Here is an 18,718-nt window from a genome sequence, read left to right as displayed (position 1 = left end):
GGTCTTCACCAAGTGCCACTGATGCTAGCTGAACTCTTCTTACCAGTGTCTGATTGTGTCTACCCCAGGCGAGTGCTTGTTCTTCATTTCTCCTTGCAGCATCATGATCTTTCCTTAGATATGGGACCATTGACTTTAACTCTCTGGTAGTTCAAGAAAAGCCATATAATTTGAAGTTGGTCTAGCTCTTTTTTATTGTAAAGGGGTAAGCAGCACTCCTTCAACACTAAAACCCAGGCCAGATGGAAGCCAAAACCATTATTCATGTAGTTTTAATTTTAGCAAGTGGAGTGAAAATCCACATTCTAGCAGTGCCTTTGACAATAATGTCACTTTCCTTTATACTTGCAGTATTCTTACTCTTGGGTTAAAAAATACACAGCATATATAAATATTTCATAACTACAAAATTATTTTCAGGATGTTTCAGAAACATTTCAAAATGTTTCTTTTTTATTTCTAGAAGATAAGTGATTGTATAGCTTCCATAGAGATGAAATTTAAAATTTGTAAAAATTAAATTTGTAATAGAGTCATCTGATCAAAGTGATGTAACAAAGCCTAGATATTGCTCTGTTGGAGTTTGAACAGTAATGTTGCTTGTATTTTCTGTAAACACTCTTCTTCCCAAATTAAAAATGTAAAGCAGGAAATTTCAGTCTAAAACAAGGCCAATGAGAACATAAAAATATAAATTTCTTGTATGTATTTTTTCACAAAAGTGTTGGCACAAGTTCCAGGAAGTTATAGGTGATGGTAGACATGTTCTACACCCTTTATTCATATGACTTGGTAATTACGTATTTAATTAAATATGAAGTCTTCATCTAGACTGTGTTGGATTATAGTAGAAAAACCAAATAGTAATGACAATGTTCTGAAAAAGATTGTGTACTAGGTGTTGAATCATTTTATCAAAGAGCTCAAAGATCTTATGTACAGAGGTCCTTAAAGAGAACATTGATATAATTGTACAGCTATGTATTATATAAATTCTATATAGCACAGTCCCCATTATTTACTTACTAGATCATTGAAGATTAACTGCGCTTTTCCCTTTCAACTGGATCATCTGTTGACATTTTACTTTTACTTACATAATTTTATTTTGCTGTATCTCATCCAGGTTCTATTCAAACCAAGGATCCCTTTATTGTTGTTCCATGGGCCACTTTCTCTCTTTGTGCATTCTGTTTTCTCCTATCCACTGTGACAGATAATTGGAAAAGGACTCCACTATCTGTTACAGTGGAAATACAATGGAATGTGAATCCACTGTATGCAATGAGTGATGCATGCATTGTCAGGGTACTCATTTCTTAAAGACTTATAGGACAAGATCAGTGACACGATGTTAATTATTACCTTCATGTCACTAATTTCCAATTTAATGCTTTAAGACTCTGAAGCTAAGTATAACCAGAAAAGCCTATATATTTTCCATAGCCATCCTAACCCTCTCAAATTACATATAACTGTATCTTTATTATTTCACATACTTTCATAGGTCCAGAGTGTTCAATATCCACCTATAAATTTGAGAATAAAAAAGAAATGTATTTTGATATTTTATTATGTTACAAATGTGCTACATATTGCAAATACACATAGATTTGAGCATGCTTACCAATTTGCAGTTTAGGTAAATATGTGATTATTCACGTCACAAAAACATAGCATACTAAATTTTAAAAGCTCTTATCGATATTAAAATTCCCCCTTTCCCACAGATTCAATTCATATTTTCTGCGCATCTGACTTAATAAAAGTATAATATTTAGCATATTTATGAGGAACATAAATATTCCCATTTACTTGGACTCTAGTGCACATGGCTTCAGAATACTCTAGAGCTAAGGCACAAAGAAAATATTGATACCATGTCTTTGTGTAAATATTGTCTATATAGATAAATTATATTTTTATTTTCACAAGATCACTGATAGTTTCCCCTCATCTATATAGAAAAAAATATATATATATATCCTGTGAATATTTAATCTCATATTTAAGCTTGTTTTTGAGGTTATTAATTACAATGATATTTATTTTCCATGATTAAAGACATACTAATCTGTTCAGTTTGTAAATGGAAAAGCAATTCAAAAAATGAAAATTCAAAATATTTTATTAAATGAGTTTAAATATACATTAGTAAGGGGTATTGGAATAAGTAGTTTGAGTAAGGAATTGTTTGAATAAGAAAAATACTTAAAGCATAAAAGCATACCGCACATTTTTTACAGTGTCACACTAATTTTTGCAAATTTATGAAAAAAGAGATTGTTATTGCCACAATGAGCAAATTCATTTGTCCACAGTGACCAGTTGAATTAGTCATATAATTATATTCTTGGAGCAGATTCCTGTGTACTAATCTAGTCTTCTTTAATATAGCCCATATCTGTTAGATATGTTTTATGTAGTAGTATCTTTTTGTATATTATTTAGTAGTCATTTCTGTCATCTTATATATTTTTTGCCAGTTACCAGTCATCTCTCTGTGGGTAAAGCTGTGTGTATGCATGCACATTCATGTATTTATAGATACTCATATTTTACATTAGTTATTTATTTATGTATAAATACCAGATGAAATGACAAGACAATGCATACCAAAAAAGGTATATATTTCATAGTTGACATAGCTTGACATAGTTTATTTTCTGCTATCTCAAGTATGATCATATAAATTAAGAGTCAAATACCTGGAGATATTTCTCTCTAGGAATCAGGTAGAGAATAACACAGAAACCGTACTGACTGGTGAATTTTGCTGGAACAAAATACCTCAGAACTGATAAATTGTGCAGTGTTTTTAAAAAGGAGTTCAGGGGCGCCTGGGTGGCGCAGTCGGTTAAGCGTCCGACTTCAGCCAGGTCACGATCTCGCGGTCCGTGAGTTCGAGTCCCGCGTCAGGCTCTGGGCTGATGGCTCAGAGCCTGGAGCCTGTTTCCGATTCTGTGTCTCCCTCTCTCTCTGCCCCTCCCCCGTTCATGCTCTGTCTCTCTCTGTCCCAAAAATAAATAAACGTTGAAAAAAAAATTTTAAAAAGGAGTTCAGATAATTGTAATAAAGATATCAAGGTAAGAGAACCCACCATGATTTTTTTTTAAATATTACAAACACAGTGTGCTTGAGTTATATAGTGCTGACAGTCCACTTTTTGTTTTTTTCCTTCACTCTATTGAGATACAATCAATATATAACATTGTGTAAATTTAAGGTGTACAACACGATGCTTTGATGTATGTTTAAACTGTGAAATTATCACCATAATAAGGTTAATTAATAGGCTAGAGTGGGTTTTTTTAAGTTCATTTTATTTAGAGACAGAGAGAGAGTGTGTGCACAGCTGCATGCAGGGGAGGGGAAGAGAGAGAGGGAGAGAAAATCCCAAGCAGGCCCCGCACTGGCAGCACAGAGCCCGACTTGGGCCTCGATCCCACAAACCCTGAGATCATGACCTGAGCTGAAATCCAGAGTTGGACATTTAGCCAACTGATAAGCTAGAGTGTATTGAAGCAGGGCTTCTTAACCCTGTAGTCTGGTGAGGTCTCTGGACCCTTCCTCAAAAAAAAAAAGTTTCCACTTATATTGCAAAACAGTTATCAAAATATTAAACAAACTTTCAATATGGTAATATACATACTTCTTGAATGCGTTAAATATCAAGATTTAGTGGTGGGTCAAATAGCCACTATGATTTTGAAGTATAAATGGGAAAAATATTTTAAAGATATTTACAACATTCATTTACTTTTCTTATACACCATTTGAGTAGTGCTCAAAGAGTGCTCAGTTCTTATATTTGCTGTCTTCATTTAGTTATCATACCCCCAAATGGCAGTAATTAAAATTATTAATAGATCTAGAAGACAGAGATTATGATTCTGTCAACAGTGAAAAAAGGAAAATCTGTAATAACTGAAATTTCCACTTCCAGCCTACTTTAAATTACCTCATTTCTCTTCATGATTTCCTTTTGAGTTTAAGGAATATGACTGAGCCCATGTGTTGTAGCCTTAATTTTAGAAATACAAGCTTGGGAAAAATGCCTCCTTTTTAAAGAAATAGAAGAATTGACATAAATTAGATATAATGCCCAAACATTTATTTTATAATCAAGCATAAGGTATTCATTACATGTAAATTACAGTGTTTCACTGGATATTTGCCATCTAATTTTGACTCCAAATAATTTAAAATATTTTATCTAGTTTTCCAAATATGCAACTTTTCACTTGTAGTAAATAATATGCCACTAGCAAAAATGAAAAGCACATTTTGGGCAAGCCATGGATTGCTCTTATATTGATTTGGGGCAGTTAATCTTATATTGATTTGGGGCAGTTAATCTTTTCAGGTAAGCATTTTGGTAATGAAATGTTTTGACCCTGGTAGTAGTAGAGTGATTTATGTTTGTGTCAGACATTATTTTTAGATATATCTGATGCCTGCTAGGAAGTCAGGTTTACTACTATAATGTTTGGGTTTTGTACAATACCAGTAAAAAGGGAAATAAACATGAAAGTGCTAACATAATGGCAAGACAATGTCTCTCTCCCTCTTACCTAAAGTGATGATTCTTCTGAGATCTGCAGTGTTTGTCAAGCAGTATTTGTTTTTTAGCTGCCAATACATTACAATAATAATTAGAGGAAGATCTGTTTTAAACAAGTTCAGCTTTAGGATTCAAGTATTTTGGTCAAACTTGTCTGAAAGTGAGTTTAGTAAGGACTAAAACTGCCCACAAGTATAGAAGGACAAAACCATCTTCATTTGAATTTCAGACGAATGTGGGCCCTGATAATCCTTCTGAGATTTACCCTTAAGATTTCTCAAAAAGTTAATATGATGATCTGGCAAAATCGAATCCCAATGATGCCAACTCGATTTTTCAATTGAATTCCAGATGAACTAACTGGGAATGAGCCTCATCCACATAAAAAGGGAAATTCCTATAGCAGACTATTATCATTAAATTCAAGGGTAAAATAAATCTATGATTATGTATTATTTAAAAAGCAAGTTGACCATAAAATTGAACACACAATTCCTTGCAGGAACAAAGATATATTCCCAAGTATGATGAGAAAACAGCTACTATGAGTCGCTGCCTAGGCATTTGACAGTATGACAGCCCTCCTCACACCCAGAGTCTGGACTTTGAGATAAGGACCAGAGCTTAAGATTCCCGCCACAGGATTCTGCTTGGCTTTTCTCAGGGCATCTTTTAAAGTAACCACTTGGAAAAAATATATATAAATAAAAAAATAAAGTAACCACTTGGACACGCGCCTGGGTGACTCAGTCGGTTAAGCGTCCGACTTTGGCTCAGGTCATGATCTCACTGTTCCTGAGTTAGAACCTCGTGTTGGGCTCTGTGCTGACAGCTCAGAGTCTGGAGCCCACTTTGAATTCTGTGTCTCCCTTTTTCTCTGCCCCTTCCCCTCCATGCTCTGTGTGTGTGTGTGTGTGTGTGTGTGTGTGTGTGTCTCAAGAATAAACATTAAAAATAAATAAGTAAATAAAGTAACCACTTGGAGTGAAGCCCACAAAAAGTTAGTGACCTCTGCCCCAAACACTGTAGAAGTAATGGGTGCTTGCTACCCTGCCCTCTATCTCCTGATGGCTCATGACCTGGGAGGGGAGGACTGCCTGCCCTTCCCCAGCCTCACTGTGCCCCCACCCATCCTTGTTTCCAGGGCTTGTAAGTAATGAATCTTGTGCCTTTACTTCTTTTGTGTAGGTATATTGAAATTGCACCTTCAAGCAAAATGATTCTGGGGTTTCCACCTCACCAATGTGGGAACCTGGATGCTGAGGGAGCTACCTGCTAAACTCTTGTGGATGGCTTGTGCTTCCTCATTAAGCAGATCATAATCTCCATAATTATGGCAGGCTTCAGGTCCCCCAACACACCTAGTTTTCTCCATGCATATCTATTTTGTTTTACTTTGATTCCAGTTTTATCAGCTCTGTCTCTGATCTAATTATTGCAGTGATAAAAGAGTATAAATGAAATATAACTAAAGGAGTTACGGAGAGCGTAAAGAACAGTTGATCTTTGAACAATGCAGGGGGTAGGGGCACTGACCCCTTGCACAACTGAAAATCTGCATGTAACTTTTGATTGCCCCAGATCTTAAGTACTGATAGCTTACTGAGGACCGGAAGCCTTTTTGACAATATAAACAGGCGATTAACATGTTGTATGTTATATGTCTTATACACTGTGTTCTTAAAATAAAGTAAGATAGAAAAGAAAATTAAGAAAATTATAAGAGAAAATATGTCTACAATACTGTCCTGTATTTGTTGAAAAAAAAATCTGTGTATAGTGGACTCACACAGTTCAAACCCATGTTGTTAAAGGGGCAACTGTAGTTTTAATATTATATAATAATGGCTATTTCTGTTACTTCATTTAAAAATATTAATTTTTAACAATTCAAGTAATTCCTGACATAATATTAATAGCCCCTCCCCCAAATTAATCCAATCTCACTTACATGATGTTACACGCTAATCAATTAGGCATATGATCTTCCATGCTTCCATGCATACTTGGGGGGCAGAAACAATTTTAAACAGAAAACCAATGAGTCATCTTACATATTAATGAAGAATGTACTTCAGTTGTTTTAACAGTGAGCAAATAACAATGACAAATAAGGCTTATTTCTCTTTCACACGAAGGCCTAGACTTGTAGGAGGTCCAGGGAGTGTGGTGCCTATTCCCCTGAGATCATCCAGGGACCCAGGTTCCTTTTCTCTTGTTGCTGCACCATCCACTGTGTTGTCCTCATCTGCATGTCAATTGTGCAGGGACATCTGCAGTGGAGAGCAAGCTGGTTCCCTTTAAAGCTGTGACATGAAGATGCCCACATCATTTCTACTTGCATCTCATTGGTCAGAACTCAGTCATATGGCTACATCTTGCTGCAACTGAGGCTGGGAAATGTTGTCTCTTGACAGGTCAAGATAAAATTGGGGGACCTTCTATTACTAACAAAAGAGAAAGAAGGAAATAAATATTGAGGAGACAATTAGCAGTCTCTGCCATAATTTATTTACTATGGATTTATAAAATCTATCCATCGATCCATATATCCATCCACAAGTATTTACTGAGCACCCCATCACACATGAAATACTTTTCTGTGCTGGTGACACCATGTTGTGGGGAGCTCTTGTCCTCATGCACACCATCACACCATCTCTCTCCTACCATCAGACTGCTATCTCTACTTTTTTTCTTAATTTTAAAAAATGTTTATCTTTTATTTTGAGAGAGAGAGTGTGTGTGGAGGGGCAGAGAGAAAGGGAGAGAGAGAATCCCAAGCAGGCTCCACACTCAGCGCATAGCTCAACGGTGGGCAGTTGATCTCATGAACCAACAGATCATGACCTGAGCTGAAATCAAGAGTCAGATGCTTAGCCCACTGAGCCACCCAGGTGCCCCTCCACTCTTTACGATAGAGCTCCAGGCAATTTCTTGGCAATACATCAAATCCCCTACTGAGACTAGAAATGTCTGAGTTCTACTGTACTGGACTAGGACTAGGGTGACTAATAATCCCAGTTTCCTCATGATTAAAATGCTTCATAGGACACAGAACTTTCAGTGGGTTTTTTGTAAACAATAGTGTTGCAACACACATGGTAGGGTTCAGGAACTATTAAATATTTCTTAATAAACAAACAAAAAAAATCAGAATAATTTTCCTTCCCATTGGTACTGGATGAAATGAAATTATTTTTTCTTTAAGGAGGAGAATGAGGGGCACTTGGGTGGCTCAGTCAGTTAAGGGTTTGACTCTTGATTTCAGCTCAGGTCATGATCTCACAGTTCATGGGTTCAAGCCCCACATAGGGCTCTGCGCTGACAGCATAGAGCCTGCTTGGTATTCTCTTTCTCCCTCTCTAGCTGCCCTTTCCTGGCTTGCATGTGTGTGCTCTGTCTCTCTCTCTCGGAATAAATAAAATAAAGTGGAGAATGAATTATGAAATCAATATCTGCTATTGTATATACCCAACTATATCCCATATGTTCTTTGGAATTACAGAAAAAGTTTGATACCTCACACAAACTGCATTCTTTTTATTTACTAGTTAGATATTAGTAACACACATTTTGCAAGAAAAAAATGAGACAGTATTAAGTCATACAATTAAATTTTAATAATGCTCTTTTTAATAGTTATTTCCTTTAATCTGAGTAAATTTTAATTTTATAATTGCAGATAGGGCCAAATTAATCACATAAGGCCTAAATTTATAAATAAAATTGGCATATATCCACATGGAAAGTATAGACTATTATTCAATTGCCAACTTTCACAATTACTCTTTATGGAATTGTTATTTCTTCAAATTAAAATTAGACAGATGTAAACCAGTCTCACTTATCTTGGAAATATTATTATAACCTGGATCCAGAATTTCCCTTAGTAAAATAATTAAAGGAATTTTGGAAATTCAATTTTTACCAAATTAAACCCTCTAAGCCTTCCTTTCTTCAACTAATAGCAAAAACTAATAGGCAAATAAGGGAAGCAGATACTAGAGTGGATTAGACACAGAGTTCAAATATGTAACACTTAACTGCTAATTTTCAGGGTCAAGTAAATTTCTTAAGTATTTCATGATTAAAATGGAACAAAATTTTAATGAGCAGGCAAATGATATTTATAGTACTTCAGGAACGGCCAGTCATTCAGATGTGAAAAGATTGTTTTGTGTCATTTTGCTATACTTAAGTGACGTTTAATAGCTGATTAAGTTTCATTGTAGAAACTTAACTGGGATTAAGTGTTCAAAGCTTGATTTCTATTGGAAACCGAGTCTAATGAAGGAAAATGACTCTATGTATACAGGAAGGTAGAATGAAAGGTTTGTATATAGGAATCATCGTAATATATTCTTACTACTTCACTGCCTTGTATATCCGTCAGTTTGTAACCTAAAGAAATTATAAATCTGATAATAGGAATTGGTTAAAAGTTACCACCTACAATATTTGAAAGTTGCTAACATTGTAGATCCTAAAAGTTTTCATCACGAGGAAAAAAACATGTATTTTTTGGAACTACATGAGGTGATGGATGTTAACAAAACTTACTGCGGTAATCATTTCCCAATATGTGTAAATCAAGCTATTATGCTAAACATCTTAAATTTATACAGAGCTTTATGTCAATTATATATCAATAAAACTGAAAAAAAATTAAAAGTTACTATCTAAAAAGTGTCCACTTTCTCCTAGATGAGCAAGATCTCTATGGAAGCTGCCAAACTATTTTGGGAAATTTGAAAGGCATATTAGGAAATAACCTCTCTCAAAAATTCTTAAAAATATAATTTTTGATATGATCCTAATTGTATTGCTTCATTACTTTTCATAATGGAAAATAATATTTAATGTTGAAAATAACTATATGGAAAGATTGCAGGCTTATCTTCATCCATCATTCCCTTTGAAAGATTTTTTTCTCTGCTTAGTGCTACCAAATTCAACAAGCTAATTTTTTGGCTAAAGACACTTTAATTTGTGAATGTTCTTTTTGTTCTCTTGAAGCATGTATTTCTATATAGAAGTAGGTTTGATCAGTTCCCTCTCAACTTTAATATATTCTCTGTCTTCATGCTGACCCCTCCCTTGTCTTGTCTTTTTAAAGATGTCTGATAATAATTTGATTCCTTTCCCTGCCTTTATTCCAAGAGTGTAACCAACTTGCCTGCCCTCTCTCAAAGTGCCCCTGCTTGCCCTTGCCTTCTTCCCTATTTCTTTATGAAAGGACACAACTCTGAATATGATTTGACTCTTTGGTATATGCAGAGGCAAACCAGTTATTTTCCTCCAGAAGTGTAATTTAAATACAATTTACTCAGCACATTAAATAGTGTCCAAAAAGTCATGTTGTTCATGCCATTTTGTATTTCCTGTCCTCTGTTAAATCCCTTATGGTGGAAATTAAAACACTTCACTTTGTGGCTTGGACTGTGATGGGGTTTCAGGAGTGATCATTAATTACACGCTCATCTGAGTTTCTAACCAATTGAGAAGTACTTGTAGAAAAAAGGCAGATGGAGATTAAAATGTCAGCTGCTTCTTTGTAAAGATAAACTGGAAAGTGGTTTGGAATTTTGGACACAGTGGGCTTATTACTACCTTCCTGAAATTGAATGTATGCACATCACATTGGCTAGTAGTTGACTTTGTGCAGAGAAAAAGGAACCTGCACATGAAGGGGGAGAAGAAAGGATGGGTTCCTAAATTGAACTTATTGGGAAAGAAAGAGAAAGGTCTGCTGCTCTGCTTATGTTCTGTTCACCCAAATTCACTGATCTACTATGTTGCTTTTCCTCTGAAGGCAAGTCATGATGGAGGAGGCAGACTGAAGGTGGAAGTTTTTTGCTTCCACACTTTCCCTTGTGAGTGAATAGGCCCCTTACATAAACATAGTAAGTAGGATATAACAATCTCCACCACTTTCTTCCTATCATTCTCCATTCATTTTCATGTTCTTTCCACCTGTCCCATAAAACTATCAATCCTCATTACATGCAAACTCCAGAAGCCCTATGCTCTCTCTCCATCCCTACTCTTCACGTGCACCATTTGCCTGCATTAACCGGGATTGATCATTTTAATACTTTTATCATTGAATCAGAGTCAAGCGAGTCTTTTTGCTCCTGGATACTATGGTTAGTCTCAGATGCTGAAATGAACAAAACACAGACTCAGTTGTCAAGAGGTTCAATGAACATCTATCCAACATGTTTTATGTATGAATCGTTCTATTTAAATCAGGTGGTATTGTCCTACCAGGATATTATTCTCCTTAAATATTTAGACTTTGTTTCACCATATCACTTCTGTAAGACTACAAATCATTCTCTGAAGGCAGAAGTTCCCCTATACTTGTATCTCTTTTTCCTAAGTAACTCTTGGTCCAGGTGTTCTTTGTGACTTTCTGGGGATTAGTTCAGTGACATTTCTCTGTGGGATGTTCTCCTGAGGGGATTCATGGCTCTTCTATTTCCCAGGTATTTTGCAGCTCAAGGGCATTGTTTTTTGACTAACTTGTCTTTTCTGTCTTTGCCTTGCTGATTTATGAGTCTGGCTGGTCTCATTTCACCCAAGGCCAGTCAGCTTGGTGTATTTTGTTTGTATGTTGTATGTAAACTCTCTTGTGAGATTTGGTTTGTAATTACAAAGACCTCCTGAAAAACCTGTCATCGGTTCCCCCATGACCTCACATTACCCTTTGACCCTTTGTTTTGCTTCTCCTCATTTTGTCTTCTCTGGTCAGTTCACTTCATTAAGGCTTCTGTCCTCCCCACTTTAGTTGGACTGTCCTTGACTAGACCTCCAACTTTGCCTTTTACGCCTTCCATCTAATGGTCAGATTTGTGCTCAAAACTTAATCAACCCATCAGCAGAATTTACCATTTGACCAGTTGAAGTTCTTTCTGCTCTTGGGTTTCATGACTATCTTTATTAATTTATTATCTCAGTGGCTGTCCATTTTCCATCTCTTTTACCGCCTTCTCTTCCTCTGATCTCTGACCCTGAGGGCCAGTGCACTCTATCATGCCGGCTATAGGTTATGCCCTGCACACTTCCAGCTCTAGTTGGATATTCTGTGACAGTGAAGTACTGGTGTGCCCATCTTTCATCCTCAAGTCAGTTTTTTCAGAGTTACACAAAAGAACATTCTATGAAAACAAAGTATAAAAATATTATATCTAAATCATGGATAGAGTCTGAAATTGGATGTGATTGCTAAGAGCTCAGATAAAATATTTGTGTTTCTGGAAGTCCCTTTATCTTTCATTTCTGGTATCTTTTTTCAAAAGAAAACATGTAAGAAGAGCATCAGATATGGGGCCAATCTTCATTTTGTTGTTTACTGTTCTTACAATCATAGCAGATGAAAATGCCGTTATTTTAAATTAATAAAAATGTCTGGTCTTTTAAATGACCTTATGAAAGTGAAGTAAAAACATGTAAATGAAATGCCTCTTCAAAAAGATGCAATTTCATAAAAATAATAGTAGACAGATGGCATTTCTTAATTATATGTTCAAAGAAAGTAGCTTCTGGTAGTTTATCCATCATCTTCTATTTTCCTTGAATACCTTGTAATCTATCCTATTTCAAATTTGTCGTCAGTAAAAGCCTTCATTTCTTATATGCTTATTATGTTCTTTGTTAAACAAATGTAGATGCTTATTATTAAAGCACAGGAAACTACAGAGATTTAGGGAAGTGACATGGATAACAATTTCCATTACACTTTGATACTCATTTCTCCATCACTGAGATATTTTTGTTGAGTTTGCCATAAAATGTATTTAATGTAAGATTAAAGGGTTATTGGTTTTGTAAATAAATATGTTACAATTCAATAGTTTTAAATTATTTATCAAAGTCAATCAAGTATTCTGTCTAAAAAATTTTCTGATTCTACCATATTGATTAAAACTCAATCATTGCCCTGAGAAAACTCACCCAAGGAACAGGCACCTTGGGCAACATAGCTCCTGCTACATGATCTTTTCACACTGTGATACAGGCATTAGATTGAATAGTAATTATGCAGGGACATTACGGGGATAGGAGACATACCTCTTTTGTTCAATATAATGGCTGCTGGCACCTGCAAATGATTATTACCATTATTGTATTATGACACTATATATATAATGTGTGTGTATGTATATATGTATATAATATATATCCATATATATATATATATCCATATACCATACTGTGCAATTCTCTGAAACTTGTTTGATTAAATACTTTGTATATATGTAAAGGGTACGAATACAGAAATGATAATCTTGTGATTATACTGCCAGTCATGACTGCTCATGTATCTCCCACTTTATACATAGCAAAGCATTTCTTGATCTTAATCTTTATCTTCCTCTCACCCTTGTGCAAGCTACTACCTGGCCTGAACTACTGCGGAAATATCATTAAATTCTCTCCTAATCCCCTTTTGCTCACTTTCCCATCAAAAGAGCACATTACCGCCATAAGCACATAAAATATTCCATGGCCTACTATTATTCTTAGAAATCTCAAATCCTCACCATACCCAGCATGGCCTTCAGGTCTAATGTGCCTGCTTCATCTCTTCACAGATTCTTCCCATTCCCTCTGTCCCACCCACATAAGTTCTTAAATGGGCCAAGCTGGTTTCCATCATGGAAAATTCCCACATGCTGCTCTGATAGCTAGGAGGTGATTTGTACCTCTATGCTCAGCTAACTCTTACTCACTCACCTTCAGGTCTGGAATATTGGTCTCCCCTTGGGGAATCCTTAGCAGTCAGGGTCCCAGCACCCTATGCTCTCATAGCCTCCTTTACTTATTCATGGTAGCAGTTATCACAGCAATAATTCTAAAACTAGTTGTGTCATTGACAGTTTATTGTCAGTTCTATTCTATTGATCTTAATCTCCATGAGAACGAAAAAAATCATAGTTTTCATTTCAACAAAAGTCCTCAATTAGTATTTGCTGAATGAATAAAGGAATGAAAATGTAAATATAAATCATAAGAAAATTGTTCTTCTTTTAATGTTTATTTTTGAGGCACAGAGAGAGATTGAGAGCAGGGGAGGCGTAAAGAGAGACGGAGAGATAGAATCCCAAGCAGGCCCCGCACTGGAGTGCAGAGCCCGATGTGGGGCTCCATCCCACGAACCGTGAGATGATGACCTGAGCTGAAATCAAGAGTCAGCCATTCAACTGACTCAGCCACCCAGGCATCCCAGAAAAATGTACTTTTTAAAAATTTATTTATTTTTTATTTTTTTAAATGCTTATTCAGTTTTGAGAGGGAGAGAGAGCGTGAGTGGGGGAAAGAAAGAGAGAGAGGGAGACACAGAATCGAAAGCAGGCTCCAGGCTTTGAGGTGTCAGCACAGAGCCCGATGTGGGGCTTGAACCCATGAACTGCAAGATCATGGCCTGAGCTGAAGTTGGACGCTCAACCAACTGAGCCACCCAGGCACCCCAAAATGTTCTTTTAAAAGTATGTTTAGATACTGGCTGTAGAAACAAAATTATCTACCCCATATTCATGAATTTAGCCATGGCTAGAAAGTTTCATTGGGGTGGAATCTAAAGGTCTTAGTGGTTCATAAATATCTTCACAGCACGGAGGACAGTTGACAATGGGAGGAGTTCTGAGAAGACCAGCCTGTGCTAACTATTATATATTGTAATATAGAAAAAACAAAAATAGGAGTGCCTGGGCAGCTCAGTCAGTTAAGTGCCTGACTCTTTTTTTTTTTTTTTTAATTTTTTTTTAACGTTTATTTATTTTTGAGACAGAGAGAGACAGAGCATGAACGGGGGAGGGGCAGAGAGAGAGGGAGACACAGAATCGGAAACAGGCTCCAGGCTCTGAGCCATCAGCCCAGAACCCGACGGGGGGCTCGAACTCACGGACCGCGAGATGGTGACCTGAGCTGAAGTCGGACGCTTAACCGACTGCACCACCCAGGCGCCCCATCTGACTCTTGATTTCATTTTAGGTCATGATCTCACAGTCCATGAGTTTGAGCCTCACATTGGGCTTTGTGCTGACAGCTCGGAGCCTGCTTGGGATTCTCTGTCTCCCTCTCTCTGCTCCTACCTCACTCTCTCAAAAATAAATAAATAAACATTTAAATTAAAAAAAAAATAAAGAAAAAACAACAGAAGTTAGTTACATACCTGTTCAAACACAATTATAAATACATACTTATTCTGAATACTGATTTTATGAAGTCTTTCTAAACATTTGTTTTAAAAGGGCAGAAAATTTCTCTAATATTAAAACGTTTATTACCTTAGTACTAAGTACTGTTGAGTTGCAACTTTGAGTTTTAAAATACTTATTTTAGAAACCTGCATTTATTCTCTTAAAGTTGGCAGCTATGTTTATCATGAGACTGATTTTATCCAACAACCAGATTATTCACTGACTTAGCTGTTAACAACTCAATCCACATAAAATGACTGTACAGATTCTGTCCAAATTGGGAACATAGCATAAGGCTTATTTATTAATTTATAACATGATTTTTCATATAAAATATTGAGACTCTAACAGATCAGTTTTAAGACATAATGTAGAAGCATGATTTTTTTAATCATGATTTTTGTCATTGGTGGGTCTGCCCCTCTCCCATAGGGGCTTATATCAGACATATTTGAGTTACAGACAGGGGGATATATGTAGGATGAAAAATATGCTCACATGATTATTACTTGCCTCACCTTCTGTCCTCAGCTGATAATTACATCTCTATTTTTACCAATGGATATTCTTATAATCAGAATTATTACAGCTATACAGACAGATCTGCAAAGGAGTTCCAATGCTTCAGAAGCTAAAATTAGTTTCTCATTTCTTAGTTTCATTTTGACACCACCATTCCTATAAAGGCTTCAATAATTAAGTGGAAATACTTGTGGATATCAACCACATACAGTATTTGCATCTGTAGAGGTAAATTAGTATATGCAATGAAAATGAGAGGGAGGAAGAAAATGAGAGAATGGTTGATTGTGTGTGTGTATGGTGTGTGTGTGAGTGAGTGTGTAGGTTTTCCTCAATTTCAAAATATTTTTATATGAAGAAGGAGCAGGAAGATTATCTCCTAAAAACAGGCATTTCAGGGCACCTGGGTGGCCCAGTAGGTCAAGCATTCAACTCTCAGTTTCAGCTCAGGTCATGATCTCACGTTTCATGAGTTCAAGCCCTGTGTTGGGCTCTGTGCTGACAGTGCAGAGCCTGCTTGGGATTCTCTCTCTCCCTCTGTCTCTGCCCCTCCCCCACTCATGCTATCTCTGCCTCTTCAAAATAAATAAATAAACTTAATTTTTTTTAAAAAATAGTCGTCTTTTCTACAGTCATGTTTTAGAGAATCAGGAAGATAAAAGATCTTATAATTTTTTCAAGTACAAAATGTATACACATTCTTTGATAAGTAGATATAAACTTTGTGTTATTACAGCACAGTACTTTTCATAAGGCAGCCATACTTGTCTGATGTTTTATGTGTTAGCTGTTTTTAAAAAACATTTGAAATGATTTGGGACTCCACGTGCAGTGACCACATGTGTGAGTCATGTAGCTCACAATCTACAGTGAAGGTACACAACCTTTCTGCCTCAAGGAGTTGTCACTTTGTTTAGGCGGTATTTATGCTAAAGAACCTTCTAGAAATATAGAATTTCACAGAAGGAAATGCTAAGAACATAGTACCCTTTAGAGTTTGTGTATCTGCTGAAAGTCTAACTGTATTTTTCTGGTTTCAAAGCTCTAAATTAGATTTTCACTGCAGGGATACAAAAAAAATCTAGGTAAGGGATAGCAAATAAATGCCTACAATTGCTTTTGTTCTGCCACTTAGACTTTCCCCCCTTAAGTTTCTGTAATTACAAAGACATTTTAAATGAGTCGATATTTCTAAGTTCATATATCACGTAGGAATCAAAACAGAACAGACCCGTACAAATATAGCCGTATTTAGTACCAATACTAAAATTGGAATGATGCAGAGAATATTGGCATGGCCCCTGCACAAGGATGACACACAAAACAAACCATAAATGCCAACTAGAATCACAAAAGGTGTCCCTAAAATCTGAGAGCAAAACAGAAGATAGGAATTATAAAAAGTAGCATAGTTTCTCACACAAATAAAAGAAGTAATCTATGTCAGAGTGTCTCAACTTCGGCACCATTTGGGACAATTCATTCTTTGTCCGGTGACTATCTTGTGCATCGTGGGATATTTAGCAGCATCCCCGGCCTCTAACCACCAGATATCAATAGCACACATTCTCCCTGCTTTGTGACAATCCAAAATGTCTCCACTCCTTGCCAAATATCCCCTAGGGGAAGAAGGCCAAATCATTCCCTCCCACTCTTGGAGAATCATCGATCTAGCTTAACGCTTGTCCATCTGTGGACACGTAGGTGTGTTGGGGAGATTCTGAGACGTAGGATTGCTGGATCAAATGGATGTAGGACAATGCCTGGTGTTTCTTTGTGTCACAGAAAGATGAATGGTCAAAGTTTAATTTTTTTGTCAAACCAACAGGTGAGGGAAAATGTCTCTGTGTTGCTTTGTTTTGTATTTTCAAGCTCATTTTGACAGGACAATTTTTACTTATTCTGTGGTCAAGAAGATCACCTTAACAGGATGTGTTATTCTTTAAAGTCACGCTTCTCAAACTTGGTCATTGTTCAGACAATTTAAGTTAAGGAGAAAAGGTGTTTTGGTCTCCCTCTGTGGGCTTTAATCATTTTTACTAGCCAATTACTTAAATTCAAACAAATATGTAAAAGAGCATATCTTTAGCATACAGCTTCCATAAAGCTGTAAAAATGAAGTAATAAGTGTACAAATTAAATAATAACAGAAAAATCAAACCCAAATGTTCAAATTACAAATGCTAATTTAATGTGGCCAATGATATACAATGAACACTTAATAAGAGCAGACAATATGAATACGGAGCTCCTGGTTAAGGAGGATACTTAGGTGTTTTCCTTTGCCTTTCCTACAGACTGCCACAATCTGCCCTCCATTGCTAAGCCACTCCATCACCTTAGATCTCATGAAAAGATCTAGGGAAGCATGTGAGCCTTCTTTTTTAGTACAAAATTATCATTTATGTATAAGTCCTTTCCTTCTAGAACACTCTTTCTCTGATTGTAGAAGCATTTCTGGAAGCTTTGGTTCCCAGGCCCAGGGATTTGTGACCCCTCTGGGCCTGGTCTTTAGAGGGGAACTCATTTTCACCTATGCAATCATAGTTTATCTTTCTTGAGAAGTGACATTATTGGTTGCCAAGAATTTTCTGTCAAAGAATCAAAATTATCAATTGTATGGGTTTTTTTTTTTTGAGAGAAAGAGAACATACAAGAAGGGAATAGAGTCAGAGGGAGGGAGGGAAGGAAGGGGGAGGCAGAGAGAGAGAGAGAGAGAGAGAGAGAATCTTAAGCAGGCTCCACACTCAGCACAGAGCCCAAATCAGGGCTCAGTTCCACAACCCTGGGATCATGACCTGAGCCAAAATCAAGAATCAGATGCTCAACTGACTGAGTCACCGAGGCTCTCCAAGTCATGACCATGTTAATAGATACTTTATAGTAACAGTCAAAATATAGTCATAATTGAAAAACACAATTGAGGGGTATTTTCTGTCATTCTTTGTTTCAAATGTATTTGATTTGCCTCACTAGAAGAGACACTTATAAATAACACCAGTAAATATAAAAGCAATTTTTCAAAATTATGAAAAAATAAAAATAATTATAACAAAATCTTAGCATAGATATTAAATGTAACTCTTCCTGGATAACATGGTAGAAAGGGAAATACTATGCATTACATATTTTCATGGTTTGGTAAAGGAAAATGCACCATTCCTTCATAATACCATACCTGTTTGAGAAATTTTAGGTATTTTTTCATTTTAAATATTTTGAGATATACTGTAATACATAATAATGGTCAGTGACCTAAAATTATGCTTTTTTAAAAAATAAAAGATGGCCATTTTATATTGCTTGAAATAAAAATCAAAGTCCTAATATTATAACTTAAGTCAATGAAGACATTTTGGTTGGGTGCAGAGCTCATACAGCATTAATCAGTCTGATAATCATTGTAGAACAGGAATCAGTAAAC

At 36.1% G+C, this 18,718-nt stretch overlaps 1 pseudogene; it reads left to right on the top strand.

Moving 5' to 3' along the window:
* Positions 1–16,541: 16,541 nt before the first annotated feature.
* On the top strand, positions 16,542–16,641 carry LOC125157992 (uncharacterized; annotated as a pseudogene).
* Positions 16,642–18,718: the final 2,077 nt, after the last annotated feature.

The sequence above is a fragment of the Prionailurus viverrinus genome, chromosome X (genome assembly GCF_022837055.1).
Source record: "Prionailurus viverrinus isolate Anna chromosome X, UM_Priviv_1.0, whole genome shotgun sequence".
NCBI classification, from domain to species: domain Eukaryota; kingdom Metazoa; phylum Chordata; class Mammalia; order Carnivora; family Felidae; genus Prionailurus; species Prionailurus viverrinus.
This window is presented reverse-complemented; position numbering and strand designations above follow the sequence as displayed.